At 43.7% G+C, this 17569-nt stretch overlaps 1 protein-coding gene across 3 annotated transcripts in view; it reads left to right on the top strand.

The window, feature by feature from the left end:
• Positions 1-17569, top strand: part of LOC146821630 (synaptosomal-associated protein 25) — a 232138-nt gene that overhangs the window by 24050 nt on the left and 190519 nt on the right. The window lies entirely within an intron of this gene.

Genomic DNA, 17569 nt, shown 5'->3' with positions numbered 1-17569 from the left:
CAATATTCTATCAACGCATCGTAAAGAGAGCGCCCTGAAACCATCTGGCATAATAATAAACCCTCCCCTCTTTTGAATAGGTTCAGGATGATGCAGGACAACTCTGCCCGGTCCAGCACATGTTGGTTCAGGATGATACAGGACCACTCTCGTCCAGTCCAGCACATGTTGGTTCTGGATGAGACAGGACCACCCTGCCCAGTCCAGCACACGTTGGTTCAGGATGATACAGGGCCACTCTTGCCCAGTCCAGCACACGTTGGTTCAGGATGATACAGGACCACTCTCGCCCAGTCTGGTACATGTTGGTTCAGGATGATAAGGACCACTCTGCCCAGTCCAGCACACGTTGGTTCAGGATGATACAGGACAACGCTGCCCAGTCCAGCACACGTTGGTTCAGAATGATACAGGATCACCCTGCCCAGTCCAGCACACGTTGGTTCAGGATGATACAGGACCACTCTGCCCAGTCTGGCACACGTTGGTTCAGGATGATACAGGACCACTCTCTCCCAGTCCAGCCCATGTTGGTTCAGGGTGATACAGGAGAATCCCTGCCCAGTCCAGCACACGTTGGTTCAGGATGATACAGGACCACCCTTTCCAGTCCAGCATATGTTTGTTTAGGATGATACAGGACCACCCTGCCCCATCCAGCACATGTTGGTTCAGGGTGATACAGGACCACTCTGCTCAGTCCAGCCCATGTTGATTCAGGTCTGTAGCATTTGAGAATCTCACATGAGGTATACCCATAGAGGGTTCTTTGCAGGCTTTTTTTAACAGGAACCCTTTTGCCAATTCCTTTTGGACTCAGTGAATTTTAGCAATTCATCTTGTTCCCAGTCATTCAGCATCCAAGCGGTCTGCTATCCAAACTACAGTCATAGGTATATTGCCTTCTTTAATTAGCGCCCTAATCCAGTCTGACCAAATAATTTGGAATGTAGGGCTAGCCCCAGGAATTCAATCTTTCATCGATCCCTACTCAAATAATAACTGGTAATTACGTTTTTAGGTCCCGCCTACACAGCGCGCATGCACTGCATAGGAGGAGACCTCTTGATATTGATTCGCTTTTTGGACCCAAAACGGGTTCCCCCTGACCGGACCCCTGAAAGCACAGATCCCCTGATCTTGGGGTCACCATTTCGGGGGAGTAGTGCTCATCGTGCAGAATTGTGTGTTGGGGTCCTATTACAGTCGCTCCTATTAATTCCAATGGGTGTAGTAACATGTCTTAACGCACATTTCGCAGCTACGATTTGTGTGAGAAGCGATGCCCCCGCATTCTTCCTGGGTTAATTTCTGTGAAACAAATCTGAAATTTGCTGCGGTGAAAATGCAGGTGCATGCCGAGTTTGTGTCGGTAAATCCCAAAATCCTCATGTTATGTCATCATCATTTTAGATTTGTGGGGCACTTCACTGTATGACGTTCATTAACATTAATCGAATATTTGGGTGCATTCAGTGCTATCGAACGATCTCAACAACCTGGTAATTGAATACACTTGCACAAATGTGCCAGTGGGCATGTTAAATGGGTCCGCCCCGCACCTCTTTCGGCATGGGGTGTCTGGGTAAAATTACTCTTACTCCTCTCTTCCTTGCGCCTGCATTCGCACTCCCTTCTTGCCCCCCCAAGCGCTTGTTATTTGAGTGCCTGCTGGTAATGCTGGTTGCGCATTCCAGTGCCTTGCTGTCGGCCCCCTAGGAGGGTTCAGAGCAGAGTCTGCGGTTTACACAGTTCCAGTTTTACTGGCAGGAGAGGGGGCGGGGTATTTCACACATATTCTAGTGAATGGGCTGCAGTTCACACATGGTCTACGTTGTTTTAGGGCTGGGGGAGGGCGCAGGAGTTTACACGTGTTTGTGCCAGCGATCACACCTGCTTGAAATTGAGACCGGGAGGGAGGTGTTTGAGTTGATGCCAATAAATTGAGTGAGGGAGCTGGCGCATTTGTCAGCAGGTTACGCGTGCTTGTGGGAGCCAGAGGGGCGCTGCTTTTCACATGTTTTGAGTTTTACTCCCCGAGACGAGAGCTGCATTCCACACGTGTTTTTGTTAACGTGCCTTGAAGGAATGGGTGCACCTGTAGGCCCCTGCCATGTTTTATCATTTGATTGTTCGAGCCTACATAGGTGCAAATGAGAGGGGGGAGGTTAGAGACCTAGTACTGTCTCCAGACCAGATGCTACAACAGACCAATGCCTACTTGATGGGCCTGGTGCTTTTTGTTGTCCCTTTCTCTGTGCACGTGTCCGCACCGCACACAATCGCAATACGCTCTAGAGAGGGTGGTTAATTGGAAGTATCTCACCCATGGTTAAGTACCCTGCGATCTGTGCTGTTTCCTGTGGTAATGTGTCTGTAGGCCGTTTGTAATGCTGTGCTCCGACATAACTAAAGAAAGAACGTTTTCCGTAAGCATTTCCTAATGATGAAAAATCACGAGCAAGTTACACCCGAGTAAAACAACTCCTAGGTATGAATCACGGGCAGAATGAAAAAATATCTGAGTTGGCATCGATCTCTTTCCAGTGCAACCACACACCTCTCACTTAGACATCTGCATTTTTATCTATTTGCTTTTGAAGCTTAGCTGATGGATATTTATTTTGTTAGTTTTTATATAGCGCAACCAAGACATCTCTCGGTGACAAAGCGATGTACACTGTGTATAGATACTTTAATAACCAGCATTTGCAATGCAATAGGTCTCGCATTTATGCAAGTTTAAGCTATTGTCATTGTAAATGACAATGCCTTTTATTTATGTTTGAAAAACGAAAACAAAAATAAAAGGCATTATTAGCAGTGTCAAAAATGCATGGCTAAACTTATAAGGTCCCAAATGCGAGACCTATTGGCTTGCCAATGCTTGTTTTTATTCTTATGCGAAAATTTCATGTGGTTCTTATGGAAAATGATTTAACACAAAAGAGTCTTAATGAGACTCATTTATTTTGGAAATTATTTTTTGGGTTCAGGAACCACTATTAAAATAGCAATGCGCCAATTAGTTTACTTTTGAAAGCAGCATACATTTGGACCACAAAGTAACTGACGTGGTTGTATTTGGAACATAGAAGCTGTTCAAAACATTTTCTTTTACAACTGATTGACGTAAAACTAGTGACTCCAGCAATGGTCTTGCCCAAACAGAACACGCAAGAGTTGAGTAGACGTCCAAGATGTCGTTTCCGTTCTAGTTTGGGCAAAAAGGTCAGTGTCTATCTGCAACAGACACCTCTTATTTATCCCACTGGACAAAAAAACTCTAAACCCCACCTTCTGGACTGTGGCAACAAACCATACAGTCACAGAGCCCCACTAAGTCTCAAAGAAGTCTACACAGAAGTGAGCGAACCTTTAAATATTATTGCGATAGGAATTTGTGCTGAATTTTTCAAAATTGACTATTCGTATTGACAAATGGTCTCTAGATTGGTATTTGCATGAACCTTCTCTGCACCATGTTAAATCTTTTGCGAATCCACTGTATTCTGTTGTATTTAGTTTTTTACTGTAAGTCATGCCGTTGAAGGAAGTCCGTGGATTAATGTCTTCTATAAATCCATTCCAGGCTGGATGGGTGGGTTTCTGCACATTAAACTTAGAAGAAATATTCAGGTATCAGGGTGCAAGTACGGCTCCTTTGGTTATACGCAGCTGGACAACATGCTATGTGAAAAACTGGGAGCCATGTGCACCGCACTATCCGACCAGGATTTCAATGAAGCAACATAACTTCTTATTGGGCACAAGGCGGTTCACCAAATGTTGATGAGCACCTCCTTTGAGTGCATTGTTTATCCAAGTCAAAAACAAAACAATGCAAGCTTTGGCATAGCCAAAAGGTCTCTCACCTTGTTTGCCAGATGGCTTTGCTAATGCTTTTTGCCATTCTGTGGAGCATCAGGAAAAAAGAGAGAGAAAAAAACGCTAATGACACGGCCAAATGATAAAGTAAGCGTGCACATGCGTGATGATGTATACATGCATGTGTCACTACGCATGCACGAGTTTATGGAATGAAGCAGGCCCAATTTGTATTATTTACAATCCAAGATGGAAGATGTAATTTATATTTGTAAATAAAAACGTTACATTTTACTGCGTGCAAGTGCTTTTTAGGTCTCGCCTACCGAGCACACATGCTCTGGTTAGGAAAGAGACCTTAAGAAATCGCTCCAGGCTTGCAGCCAAACACGTGCATGTGTTCCATTGCCTTCAATGGCAACGCGTGCACATGAGGCGATTTACTTGCGGGAGTGAGCGCCGCCATATGGTAGCAATTATCGCTCCCGCAAGTAAATCGCACAAGCCCCCCTCCTCCTCCCTGCTTCTAGCACACGCACACACACAATACCAGGGCTTGTTCTTTTTTTTTATTTTAGGCGCGAGGCGCGCGTGCGGCCAATGCTTGTTTATTTTAATTTACATGTTGGGTAGGAGACTGGCTCGTTATAGCCCCCCTCGCTTTCTATCCGCACCCCCTGATTCTGAGCTCCCATAACTTGGGTTACTTTCGGCAGTGGGTGACGGAGTTTTTGAAGCAGTGTCTCCTCCCCACCCCCCACCCCCTTCACTCGCCCGCACCCACGCTGTGTCCTCCCCTCCTCCCCCCACTCGCCCGCACCCACCTGCCACCTGCAATCCGGGGTGTTATCCGCGCCGGGGGTCCCCCCCTGGCCAGCCAGGGTCTGTCACCGCACAGCCGGCCTGCCCCGCTCTCTTCTCTCTACTGCCTTAAACACCCACCCTACCAACATTTCATATCAACCAGCCATTTCAGGGAAATCGCTGCTTGTTCTGCGGGAGAGAGGGAGCCTGCGCAAGCCCACCCTAGACCACATGAGCAGATGTCCGAAAATGAAAGTGCTGGGCCAGGAGAATCTAGCACCCCTCCCCCCCCGCCCCTCCCCCATGCCCTCCTCCGCATGTGTCTGTGTCTCAGCCCGGCTGCTGTTGCAGGTCAGCTCGAGCTGCTGTTTCTGGCATCCTATCTCCGACAGACACACGTTTTTCACAGGTCTTCAAAAGAGCATTTACATTCTTTGGAAATGGTTAAGGAGGTTTTGTTCACTGACTTCAGTATCCCATGTGTCCCCACTCTGAATATTCGCTATTTATTACTTTTTATTTCATTTTTACTGCCACAGTGGGGGAATGCATGTATTAAAAAGGCATCTCACAAGTAGGAAACATACATTTCCGCCCCCAAAAAACATGCATTGGCATAGCCAATAGCTCTTGCCTTTGGGACCTTATAAGTATTTAATTATGCAGCACAATATCCTTGGTGCAACAACATTAACTGTTGCATGACTAAACACTTATAAGGTCCCAAAGGCGAGCCCTATTGGCTATGCCAATGCTTGTTAGATAGTGAAGTGGCCCTGGAGCAAATAGCAGCTACCAGGCCCTCCCTAAAAATGTAAATGAAATATTTAAATTATTGTGAGGCATGGGGGGTAACTAAGGAGCAGAAAGTGTACTGCTGGGGCACGCAACAGGGAATGGGCTGGGTACGAGGGAGCAATGGGGTGGGCAAAAGTGCTTTTTGGAATGAGGAACAGCCCGACAGCATACGTTAGCTCCAGGGCCCTCCAACAGCAGTACTAATTAAACATTTATTTCAAGGACTGCAAGCGGTAGGGGCGCAACGGAGGAGCAGTGGGAGGTGGGAGAAGGTGAAGATACAGGGGCAGGTTTTTAATGGGAGAAAATGAGAGAAATAAAGAAAACACATGCACTCTCACGAATAGAGGGGCATATTATCAAGCACGGCTAAAGCGGCGATAATGGTCTTGCTAATATGCCGCAGAGAATTCCAATAGAAGCCCATGTTCACACCAGAACATGGGTTTCTATTGGAATTCTCAAGGGCATATTATCAAGCTCATTATCGTCGGCGATGATTTTAACGCTGTTTCTTGATAATATGCCGCTTCGTACTTCATGAAACAGAAAAGAAAAATAGCTCCTAAGCAAATGCAGTTAAAGAATACAAGTCAGACAATCAAAACCAATCAAAAGGAGGGTAACAAGGCTTTGCTCCAGGGGAGGGACAAACACAATAAGATGAAGGCAAGCCATCAAATAAGAAGCAAGCATATTAGAATGAGAATAAAGTCAACCAATGGCAATCAATGGGCATGTTCTAAGCCCATCATGAGGCACCCCGATTCGGGTAAGTCTGTATCCAAATGGGGATTTCAAGATATGCAAGAATTACTCCATTTCCTCTTTTTTCCATGCATGATTTCCCGCCAGGTACAATCTAAGGAAAGGTGTGTGGTGAAAACCACAACATTCTGGGATCTACACATTGGTACAGGGAAAACACTATATAACTGTATTAGCCCCCATTCTGAGGTACTCGGCTCGAAATGAGGCAATAATGCCGTGCCAGGTGTATACCACATGCAACAAAATGCTATAGAAGTATGAACGAGCCCCTTATTGAATCCTTACTGTGTGACTGCTGTATGCACCTTTAATACACTTCTGAACCACACGAAAGGACGATGCATTTATCCCTTGCAATGTGGGGTTTCCACAGCACTGAAGACAGGGAGACTTGATATTGGCCTGAAAATCGCCACTTATCTTATAGTCCAGTCCGTCTGTACAGCCTCTTAGTTGAATGTTTTACAAAAAGCTGGGCTTAGTTGTATATCTACTTCTCGCTTAAAAAGAATTTTCCTGAGTCATTTGATCTTTTGTTGTTAGTAAACGGTAGCACACAGAGATGTCCCCGGGCCTTTTTCCTTCGTATACAAGCTGTGTTTCCCTTCCTGCTTGGTATCCATTGTTCTATGGGGTAGCTTGAACTCGGGGTCATGGTGAATGTCAATAAAGAAGCTATTATTAACTCCCAGACTAAATTTAAAGATAATATAGGAATGATTCATTGACAGGTAACGATGGCTAAGTTTATCTGAAATGATAGTTATTGAGAGATTCACCGGTAAAATATAAACATACACATCTGAATTCCTTTAAGTATGGCGTTACGTCAGACAGCCCACCATCCTTCAAAACAGAATGCGTCACATTTCCCATGTTAAAAGTGACGCAAAAGTGGCGCAAGGGGCTTGTAAATCTGCCCCTTAGAGTTAAGCACCTCGCGCACTGACGACCGTGTCAAGAACGCTGTCTTCCATTTGTGTGGATTCTGCTGGCCAATCAGTGGCCCCCAATAGCTGAGAGTGGTCCATTTTGCCATCACCTCAGGTAATGTCGTTGCAGCCATCAAGCGGCACAGGAGGAGCAAAATGTGCTCGCCACCTGGTGTGGTGCATGGGAGACAGATGGCAATGGTTTGCTCAACTGTCAATACAATATTTTAGAAAAGGTTTTAATATTCTTTTATATTCGTTCTTTGTTAGCCTGTATTCACATTTCGCACATATTCACATAAATCACAAACTGTAGGCGCAAGGACAAAATTCCTTGTATACAAATGGTGCTTTTATGTCACACCCAATGTAAGTCAAGTAGTTTATTCATTAATTTAGAAAAACATATCAAAATGCCACACTGAGGCCTGTGATACAAAAAATCAGTGTTTGCACATAATATAACAAAATATAACATTTAGGGAAATTCAAATAAACAATACAATCTAAAAGAAGAAAGTATAAACAACAGTGTCTGTACCCCGTTCAGAGGACCACAGGGCAAGCAGAGGCTACTGACGTCCCAGGGCCTGACCCAGTGAATGCCCAGTCAAATGCTTGCTTTTAGGACAACAGTACTATTTATATACAAACACAAAGTGAAATATGGCATACACAAACAATACACACAGCCCCCTGTGGTCTGAACTCTAGCATTTAATGGCAGCCCCTTGAGTCCCACTTCCCTCTTACTACTGGTTATTCCCCATTCACTATAAGCGACATTCAGGTTAGGCTCCACTAACAGTCTGAGTCTCAGGAATCCCACTCCGACTCCATTAGAAAATTCAAAAGTGGTCCACTGCTGAAGTGCTATCTGGCAGGCAAATTGACCCAGGGCCTTCACACCCGTAGGTCAGACTTACATGCACCGACAAAGATCATCCGACTAAAGATTATGCAAGTGTCTTCCTTGCGGGCACAGTGGCTGTTGCGGCTGCCTCAGGTGAGTATCTTACACACAGCTCTAAAGGGGCCGCAGCATTATGACCTCAGCACTACTCAGATGCAATGGTAAGTCTCACCTTGGTCTTCCCCTAAAGGGGGGCTATCTGTGGTTCATGGTTTTGATCCTCAGTTGGGGCTCGGGCCCCCATGGGTCACCACAGCACCCTCTACTCGTATTCCTTGTATTCTTCCAGTGGCCCCCTCTGGCATACAGGGTCACCACATCTGCTCTTCACTCGGGTGACAGCCCAATCAGCACAGCAGTAGGTTCCTCTTCATGGCAGCCTCATCTGGCATATGAGATGGCTAAACTCACATTGCATACAGGTGATGGCACAATTGGCATGGCAATCTTCAGGGCAGCCCCCTCTGGCATACAGGGCCGCGGACTCACACTTGCACACAGGCAATGACCTGTTCGGTGCAGCAGAGTTCACAGCTCACTTCACGCAGCCCTCATTTGACACACCGGATTCAGAGACTTAACTCTGCACAAGGGCAATGACCCGATTGAAGTTCACGGCTTACTGCATGACGGCCCTCCTCGGACATGGTGGCGCCAACTTTACCTGCACACAGACAATGACCCGAACAGTAGAGGAGATGTCTCCTCACACCTCGCTACAGGGATCCATTGCCAGGATCTCTCGCTGGACCACGCTTCCTCCAGCTCTCTGTCATAGGGCTCAATAGTCTTGGCAAGCAGTCGGATGTTGGTGCTCCGGGCTGCAGGTGTAGGCGGTCTTGGTGCCCCTGGGTGATGTCCCCTCACCCAGCTGGGAGACTGGCAGGCCTTAGCCTCCAGCCCTGGTGACAGGCAGAAGTACTGAAGTGCTTCCCCTCCTTGCACAGGCTATCTAGTTGCTTGACAGTTGACAATTGTGTGGGCCTTGAGCTTCCCTTTTTGTAGTCCATTTCCAGACACCAAATGTGATTGAGGGTCTGAGTCTTTGATGTTTTTGTTTGGGGTCTGCTTCCTTTTGAAGTGCCCTCTTCTCTGCCCTGGCCTTCCTCTAGAAGGCAATCTATAATAGCAGGAGTGACTTCAAATCTGATTTCCCCACAGGACTGGCTATGGAAATAACTAGAAGTTCACACCTGAATTTTAGTCACAATGCTATGTGTCTGAAAAGGTTACCCTAGGACTTCAGCCCTATTTTTTATGATTCTCTTATCAGCCCTATATCTTTCCTGAGATGTGCTCAGGCCCCTTTCCAGTGACCTCTCTCTAAATCAAAGAGCGCCCTTGTACGTGTACTGGAGGGTCCGGCTCTACTTTCTGCAGTGTGTGTCCCGCGCAGCTCACAGGAATGCAGCAATCCATAAATCTGTCTCGGAGGAAACCTCTACCACCTCAAGCTCCTCCAGTTAGCCCAGGGTCTCCCAAAATGGAACACAAAATCTTCCATGTATTGCACCATTCACAGGCACACATACACCCAGCACGTGCTTATAACACAAACACAAACCCTGCACAGCACTGCATGCTAACTTTATGTTGGTCAAGGGTGAGTTAAAAATACAACAGCAAAACTTTACATCAGTGAGCCAGTAGGCCTCACTCCAGTGACACATATTAAATAGGCCTTTTCACTTCTACCGATCACCACAAGGTGTGCTGCCATCACTGCCTTCATGCTACTTAACTCCTGGCAAAGGCGGTAGTCTTTCGCCACTATATGGGTAGCGTTTTGGGCACCCCTCCTGGTCCAAAAAGACCCCAATTCATGAGGCAGTTCTGTGTCATGGTGCAAAGCGATGTCCTATTTTCACCCTTGACAACAAGAATTAGCACCAGGGATCCTGAAATCATGACAGCTGGGTCACTCAGAGCAGAGAGAGTACCCATCCATCACCATGCGAGGGAGTTCTCCATCCTAACAGACAGAATAGATTTATATTATATTGCTAAATGTTTAGCTCCCAACTTTAAACTACAAGATCAGATCGTGGCTGCCTAATATCGCATATTTTTAGATTTTGTTTTAACATTTGTTTTCCAGGCACGTGAGAGATGGACAATCGTAAATTAAGTTTATCATATTTTCTTGAAATTGCTTTCATAATCTGCAATTAAAACCTAATGAAACACTCCTGGATCAGCTTGCCCCACACTCCCAAATGGGAAGTAATATGAAATGGAGTCTTAAAAAAGCCTGCCTCGTGGGTCTGCTGATTATTTTGTAAAATGTTGCATTAACCATAAATTCTTTGTAGGAATCTTCAAAATATTTTGCAGAATTTAGGCTATCAAACACTTCTAAATTGCGACAATGTGAGAGCACTTTCAGTGCTCACTCAGCCACTTCCTTAATATTTTGAATTGAGATGGTTGAGCACCATAAATCCTCGAGTCTGAACGTAGCAATTAAGTCTTGAGTATTAGCTGACTACAGCTTATCTGCGCTCAGATCCTAGCCAATGTAATTTCTTATACATTTTTAATGAACCTCGGAGACGGGTAGCCTAAAGCGAGGCATAGTATAGTCAGCCTCTAAGCATGTTTCCAAAACCACTTTTTCAGTGCACTTTGATGGCAGCAAGCAGACATAATTAAAAAGCTTGTATATAGGCACAATATCAAAGATCAAAATATTAACCTGTATGAATATTGACTCCACAATGTCGACTTTCACAATATTGTCACTCTAAGCATCTGTAGGGAATTGTAGATATTGTAATCTAACTTCAAATCTACTTACCTTGAACATTTTGTCGGATATTGTCTGGAGGGCTGCTGTCATGGACTTGGAGGAGTACATAATGACCACTATCTTCTGGAATAACATGTCTGAAGATAAGAATTATTGAAATGGATTCCGTATGGCAACAGGGAAAAGCTAAAATGGAATTGTGCTAGCAATGTGGTTACTGGTGGGAGGGGTATTTGCGAGGGTTTCTGCAGAATGGGTCCATCGGTGGGTAGAAAAGTTCTGGTCTGGGATGTTGGGTCATCTCATGACCAGACCCGACGAGCATTGATCCTTGCCTAGAGGGGTTAGGATGAGCTTGTAGAGGTCACCAGGATCTGTCTAATTGAATAACCTTTTAGGGAAGATATCTTTGACCAGAATTTCCTTTAAAACCCTCAAGTAAATGCAGCACTTCTAACCTCTCTACTACTGCCTCTTCATACAGTGTCTGGGAGGATCTAGTTTGAAATGTTGCTGCATAACCCACAAGTCTCTTCTTCTTCTCCCCTTCAACCAAACCCAGTCTTGGGAAAGATACCTTTATGCTTCAGATGCAATGTGGTATCAATACCTTTCATTGAGCAGGAACTATTGACCTTTCTCCCGAATCCAGCTATATTGGTATTAAACGCTCTGCTCGTATTTAGTGTCTGGGCCAATACAGTCAAACCAAGGGGAATGCAAGCCCATTGGCTGCCATACAGCTCCACATAACCAAGGCTCCACTGCTCCCTGGATAACCAGAGTTATAACTTGCAATAAGAATTCTACTAAACTCCAATGTATGAAAAGCTGTGAAAGGCCACAACGTCCTCACAATAGTCCATTCACAAAATAGACAATGGATGTAGCATCTGAGATGTCACACAACAAGAACAAAGCATTGAAGAACACTTTAGGTAACATATAGATCACACCCACTTGGAGCAATTTGCTGTCATCAGAGGACTCTTCCAAACCTAAATGATGTTTTATAAACAGAAAAATGAAGAGGGAATAAGCTGGCCCATTGATTTGTTACAACCTGCTACTACATTGTGAAAAGGTTTTAATGGAAAAGCTGCTGTGGGAGTGAAATTGTACACCGTTTTAGAAAGATACTATGTGCCTTGCAGGTCAAATATTCAATTCCCAAAAAACAACAGGCTCTTGGATATAAACAAAAATGATCTATTGTTCCCCAAAATTTCAAATGTTTTATATGACAGGCAAAATAATTAGGCCACTGCCCTGTACATCCCTATGAAATTGTTAGGAAAAAATGAGTTTTGTACACAGGTGTTTTTTGTTGTTGTTGTGGATCTCTCCTTGGTAATTTTTTGTCCAGCGTTTGATAGACTCTTTAAACCACACAAAATAAGGCAGCAATATCTGTAAAGTGAAGTACTTTCTTGGGTAGAACGACTAATTAAAAGACAGTGAAAAAAGTCAACCACGTGGTAGCCAGGCAGCATACATCTCTGCTTCATTGGGTTATGTTCCATACAACACTTACTGACAATGGAGCAGCATTGAACATTAAACATCCCAGTTGACAGAGGTACCAAGTATGGTTGAAATGTGTATATGTCTGTAAATGTACTGCTTTCAGGAGAGATGACTTAAGTTTGGTGGAGATCTTTCAATCTAGAGCACTATTGGGCACAACATATCGAGGTACATTTATTACAGGTGAGAGAACCGTAGTGATTTTCAGATAGTGGTGAAGTAAAGTTCATCAACCAGGGATATTTGTGCTTCTTAGATACCCCAGAATGATAATGATTTTTTCTTTCTGTTAACTAGTGGACTTTTGAGTAATTCCGAGTCTCAATCATCTTAATGACCTGACATTGAAAAATGGCTTGTGCTCTTTCATGTCAGATATGTGGTCGCCATTTTGAAAGAAAAATAGGTCATCTGTTGCTCAAAGGACTGCTTTTATTATAACAGTTCACTGCCTTTAACTGATCAGTGCAAAGACCAGTACACAGTTCACTGCCTTTAATTGATTAGTGCAAAGTCTAGTACAGCAGTACAGTAGTGCACCTGATTTTAATGTTTTCTTAATGACAGGCTTTAATTAAATATGAAAAATCTAAAAAGAGTGTACACAAAATGTTTTTTGTTTCCCCGAGATATAGTCAAATGTTTTGTTTCTCAGTAACAATACGCAGAGCATGAGAAATGTATTGCCTTCCGCGTCTTCTGCCGGCATGCAGTTTTCTGGTTGCGTCGAACATTTGTAATGCCTGCTTTCTTCTCCGAGTGAAGGTGAAATGGTCCTTTCTTTGTAAGACGAGCTAGTCTCTGCGTGCCGGCTGCAGAGATCCATCTCATATCACTTTGCTGACGACGCATCTGCCAGTGCTAGACCAATCTTGTCGCAATGAGAAGACAATGCCTACAGGTTTGTAAAAGAGGCAGAAGTTTAAGAATGTGTAGACGGGCATTTAAGCACGAGGTCCTCAATTATAGAGGAATAAAAGTATCTACTTTCACTGATGCTGTATTAAAGCCAATTTACATATGACTATATACGGTGAAAGTGAAATCCCTCAGCATGAAGCATCTTCAGTTTGTTAACCCTTTTTGTTCCTAGTGCTCGAATTTTAATGCCCATTCACCCACAATAATTGAACTGTGGAGTGTGGAACCAAGTGTCTAGGTCCTGTAAAAGCGTGATGAATTTACACAAATAGATAATTAATTTTTAATAAAGTTGTAGTGAGTTTTTGATATGTTTCTATGCCCAGAGTTCTCAAAGCAAAAATGTGCCATGTTTGAGAAAACCGTGACACAGCCATCTTCTCTGTAAAAGTAAACAACATACATTACTTTTCCATTCAAGATCGTTTTGTGGGTGATTTTTATTTTTTCAGGAAAGGAGCCTAAAATTACACCCATGAGCACTATTATAGTATTATCAATTTTGGTTTGATTGCTTCACTCCTCCCAAACAGAGTCCCGTCCCCATCAGAGTACTGAAACGGCCCTGCTGGCAGTAATAGAGGAAAGCAGAAAAATCCTTGACTCAGGAGTTTCCACAGCCATTATTCTCCTCGACCTAAGTGCAGCATTTGACACGGTGAACCACATGACCCTAATTCATCGTTTGAGGAATATTGAAGTCACTGGCACCGTGCTTCAATGACTGCGCTCCTTCTTAGAAGGAAGAACCTTTCAGGTTTTTGAGGAGAATGTTTTATCTGAACCTGCCACCTTAACTAGAGGGGTCCCGCAGGGCTCTTCGCTTAGCCCGACCCTTTTTAACGTGTATATGTCCCCCCCCTGGCAGCCATCGTAGCCCCCTCAGGAAACCGCATAGTGACCTATGCGGACGATACGCAACTGGTGGTTGCACTCAACCAGACGGACCCTAACTTTCGCAAACAACTCAAGACTCTGCTGTTTCTCTAGTCCGTCCCCTTCCACGTTGGTCTATAGCGCTGGGACACTCCCGGGTAGCCATCCACTGGTAATCCATTAATTAAATAATTTGCAAAACTGTATGCCCTAGTGATCCACTGGTGCAGACCAATTTCAGAAGTGCACACCTAATCTTTGGATGTATGACACTTCTTTCAAGTAACAAGTTTACACAGTTTAATGAGCGCCTCCTCAACCCCCACCCACCCACCGTTCCCATCTCCACAGCCCTGAAGGTCAAAGGTGTGAATCACAGTAGGGATGACTCAGCCTTTTATCCATCCAAAGTCGAAAATGAATGACTGTGTTTGGCATCTACTGAACCAGTGCACCGATATTATTCAGCTTGTGGGTCAGATTAAAATAAATATTAATATAATTATCTCACAATTAAACTGTATCTTGGTGAAAAGCATAATTCACGTTTTCCATAGCACTCTCGTTGTGATAAAGGCAACCAAATATGCATCTGCAATGGCCTTGAAAATGGCATTTGCATAACAGCTCTTTTGTCACATACAATAAATAGCAATATTTGAATGAATGCAACGTAAGCTTCCTGCCGTCCAACTATGAATACTGTTGTGTGTGTGTGTTAGAAGAAAGATTGTAAAGAAAACTTAATTCTAGCATGCTATCAAAGCAGTCTTTCAGGTTTTTGCCTTATGCATTTTTCAGCACTTATCTAACAATGACACACAGACGTAATGCCCTGGGAATCCACATGCTTTGTGCAGTGGAATTGTATACACTTTTCCTTGCATATAAAGCCATCTCTCACTCATGCTTGCAGGGTTGAATCCAGTCGGGGATTCAGGCTTTCCATAATGAATATTCCTGATATGCACTCAAAGAGTATGAAGGGGGGTTGCTTGCATGTTTGGAACCCCTGCCTTGGTGAGGTCCTAGGGGTTTGATTTTCAAAATTTGCTTCAAATCTAGAAACTCCAATTTTGAAAATAGCTCTTGCGGTGTACAAGGAATGTGGCAAACAGCAAATAGAAGGCTACTAGATAAGATTCCTAGTCAATAGTGGTGTTTACCTAGCCTTCGTAAATTACAAATCCACTATGACATGGAAATGTAGAGGCATCAATCACATCCATGAGAACAGCAGCATGACCTTTGAACAGACAGGGGTATTGAGCTAGGTGAGACGGCACCACTCAGGAAAATCGCACATATATTAGTTTCAATGGATCCTAAATTCTGGACGGTGGTGTAAGGTGAGGAGAACCACCAACCTCCCCCAATAGAATAAAGAAAGAAAAACAAGAAACTCAAAATACTGTGTTAATATTTATGCATACACAATGTGCAGTAATTGTTTAGATGCACTACAGACGTGCTGAGGATTTCCTTTGTGAACAGCAGCATGATCCTGACTAAAGGTTGAGCACAGCAGTGAAAGATGAACTTTCAATATATTAAACTTACATTTCCTCGGAAGTAAGTGATACCTCATTCTGGCCTCAAATGCACTCACCTCAATTTTTCCTCAGGCTTTAGGAATGACTAGTGCTGGAAACGTTTCTGAGTTTCTGCTGAACTGGCATTGTCAAATCAGTGATAATCATTAAATTAGCTGTGAGATTTCTACTTGTATGGTAGGAATTATGATCACGAGGAGTCATCTATTGCTGTCCCTTGATGTTAAAGTCTGATATTTTCTAATGGTCCTTTCTGAGCCTGCTCGTCTTCTAACAAAGACACGGACTAGACTGTCCCAACGTTTCTTTTCATATTATAATTCTCCATGCCAAAATGTTCCACTGGTCCAATTTATAGATTACAATGGAAACTCACACTTTAGAAACTCTTGAGACCGTTCATATCTCATGTGGATGGTGCTGCGTGCTGACTAGGGTTGCATAAGCTGGTAAAAGTTATAGGCTGTTGATAAATAATTGATAACACATTCCCATTTACCTCTTTATCCCAATTCAATATACTGGTCCAGGAGATTTAATTGGCGCTTTCAGGTAATGGGTGCTACTATGGTTCACACACATTTCATCAGGACCCAATTGTGGCTATAGCACATACCTATCCGGTGGTTTCACCCAGGGACCACCTAGTATAGGGTAGGTTTTCACATGTATGATAGGTTTGTGGCCCCAATATTATTCATAATCTCAGGGTAATGAAATCCCAAATTCTGGATTTGGCGGGGTGGATACAGGAAGTAAAATGCTCTGTTGTTATAATCTTATATTCTTTATTTGAAAACAAGTGAAAACAAAAGACAGCCAGCGCGTGTTTCGCCGAAAAGGCCAGCAGGCCAGGGCTTTTTCAAGACAGGTTATGACTGTTTTTGATTGTGGGGTCTATAGTCAAAACAGAAATAATCCGGTTTCTCAGTCATCCCAGAGCGGGTTGTGTAAAATAATTCTCTGCGGTCTGAATTGGACCGCACAGAATTATTCTACGCATCAGACCGCAGAGAATTATTCTACGCACCCCTCTCTGGGATGCCTAAGAGACCGGGTTATTTCTGTTACAACTATAGACCTTACAATCAAAAACAGTCATAACCTGCCTTGAAAAAGCCCTGGCCTGCTGGCCTTTTGGGCGAAACACATGTCGGCTGTCTTTTGTTTTCACTTATTTTCAAATAAATAAGATAAGATTATAACAACAGAGCATTTTACTTCCTGTATCCACCACACCAAACCCAGAATTTGGAATTTCATTACCCTGAGATTATATATAATATTGGCGGCACAAAACTATCACACATGTGAAAACAAGAGATTTAATTGCCTATTCCTTCTAAGCTGTTGATATACTGATAAATGGGTATGGTTGAGAGAGGACTACCAAGACAATATAGTCTGTGCTCCCTCAAATGCTTCAACATTATAGGTTCTATACATTATCCGTCTTTTGGGTGCTGCATTGGAGTGTTGCCAGAAACCCCAGTGTAACGAGGTCATCTTATAGCATCCATAACAATGGCACTGGCTTGAACCATTCTCTCATTAAACACAAATGCCACAAAAGTCCAAAAGCACGCAATAAACAATGCATGGAATTTAGAATAGGATCCTGAAATTGGTGGGAAGTCAGTGGAGGTGTGAAGCAAGGAATGGGTAGAATAAAAATAGCCTCCATCAAGAGCCGGATGTGTTGCCACATTTGGACCATTAGAAGACAATGAAGGCGGTACACTGGTAAACCCAATTACAGTTAATGGAGGAGTCCCGAATACAGCTGAGATTCGCCTTGTCGGTCTAAGGCAATGAAAGGTCAGACACAGGATGCATAGCTGGATAAATGAGGCTGATAACACTACTGAAATATGTGGAACCAGGGAGGAAACAGAAT

Source organism: Triturus cristatus, chromosome 6 (genome assembly GCF_964204655.1).
Source record: "Triturus cristatus chromosome 6, aTriCri1.1, whole genome shotgun sequence".
In the NCBI taxonomy this organism is placed as follows: domain Eukaryota; kingdom Metazoa; phylum Chordata; class Amphibia; order Caudata; family Salamandridae; genus Triturus; species Triturus cristatus.
Note: the sequence above shows the minus strand (reverse complement) of the source record. Positions and strands in the feature narration are given on the sequence as shown.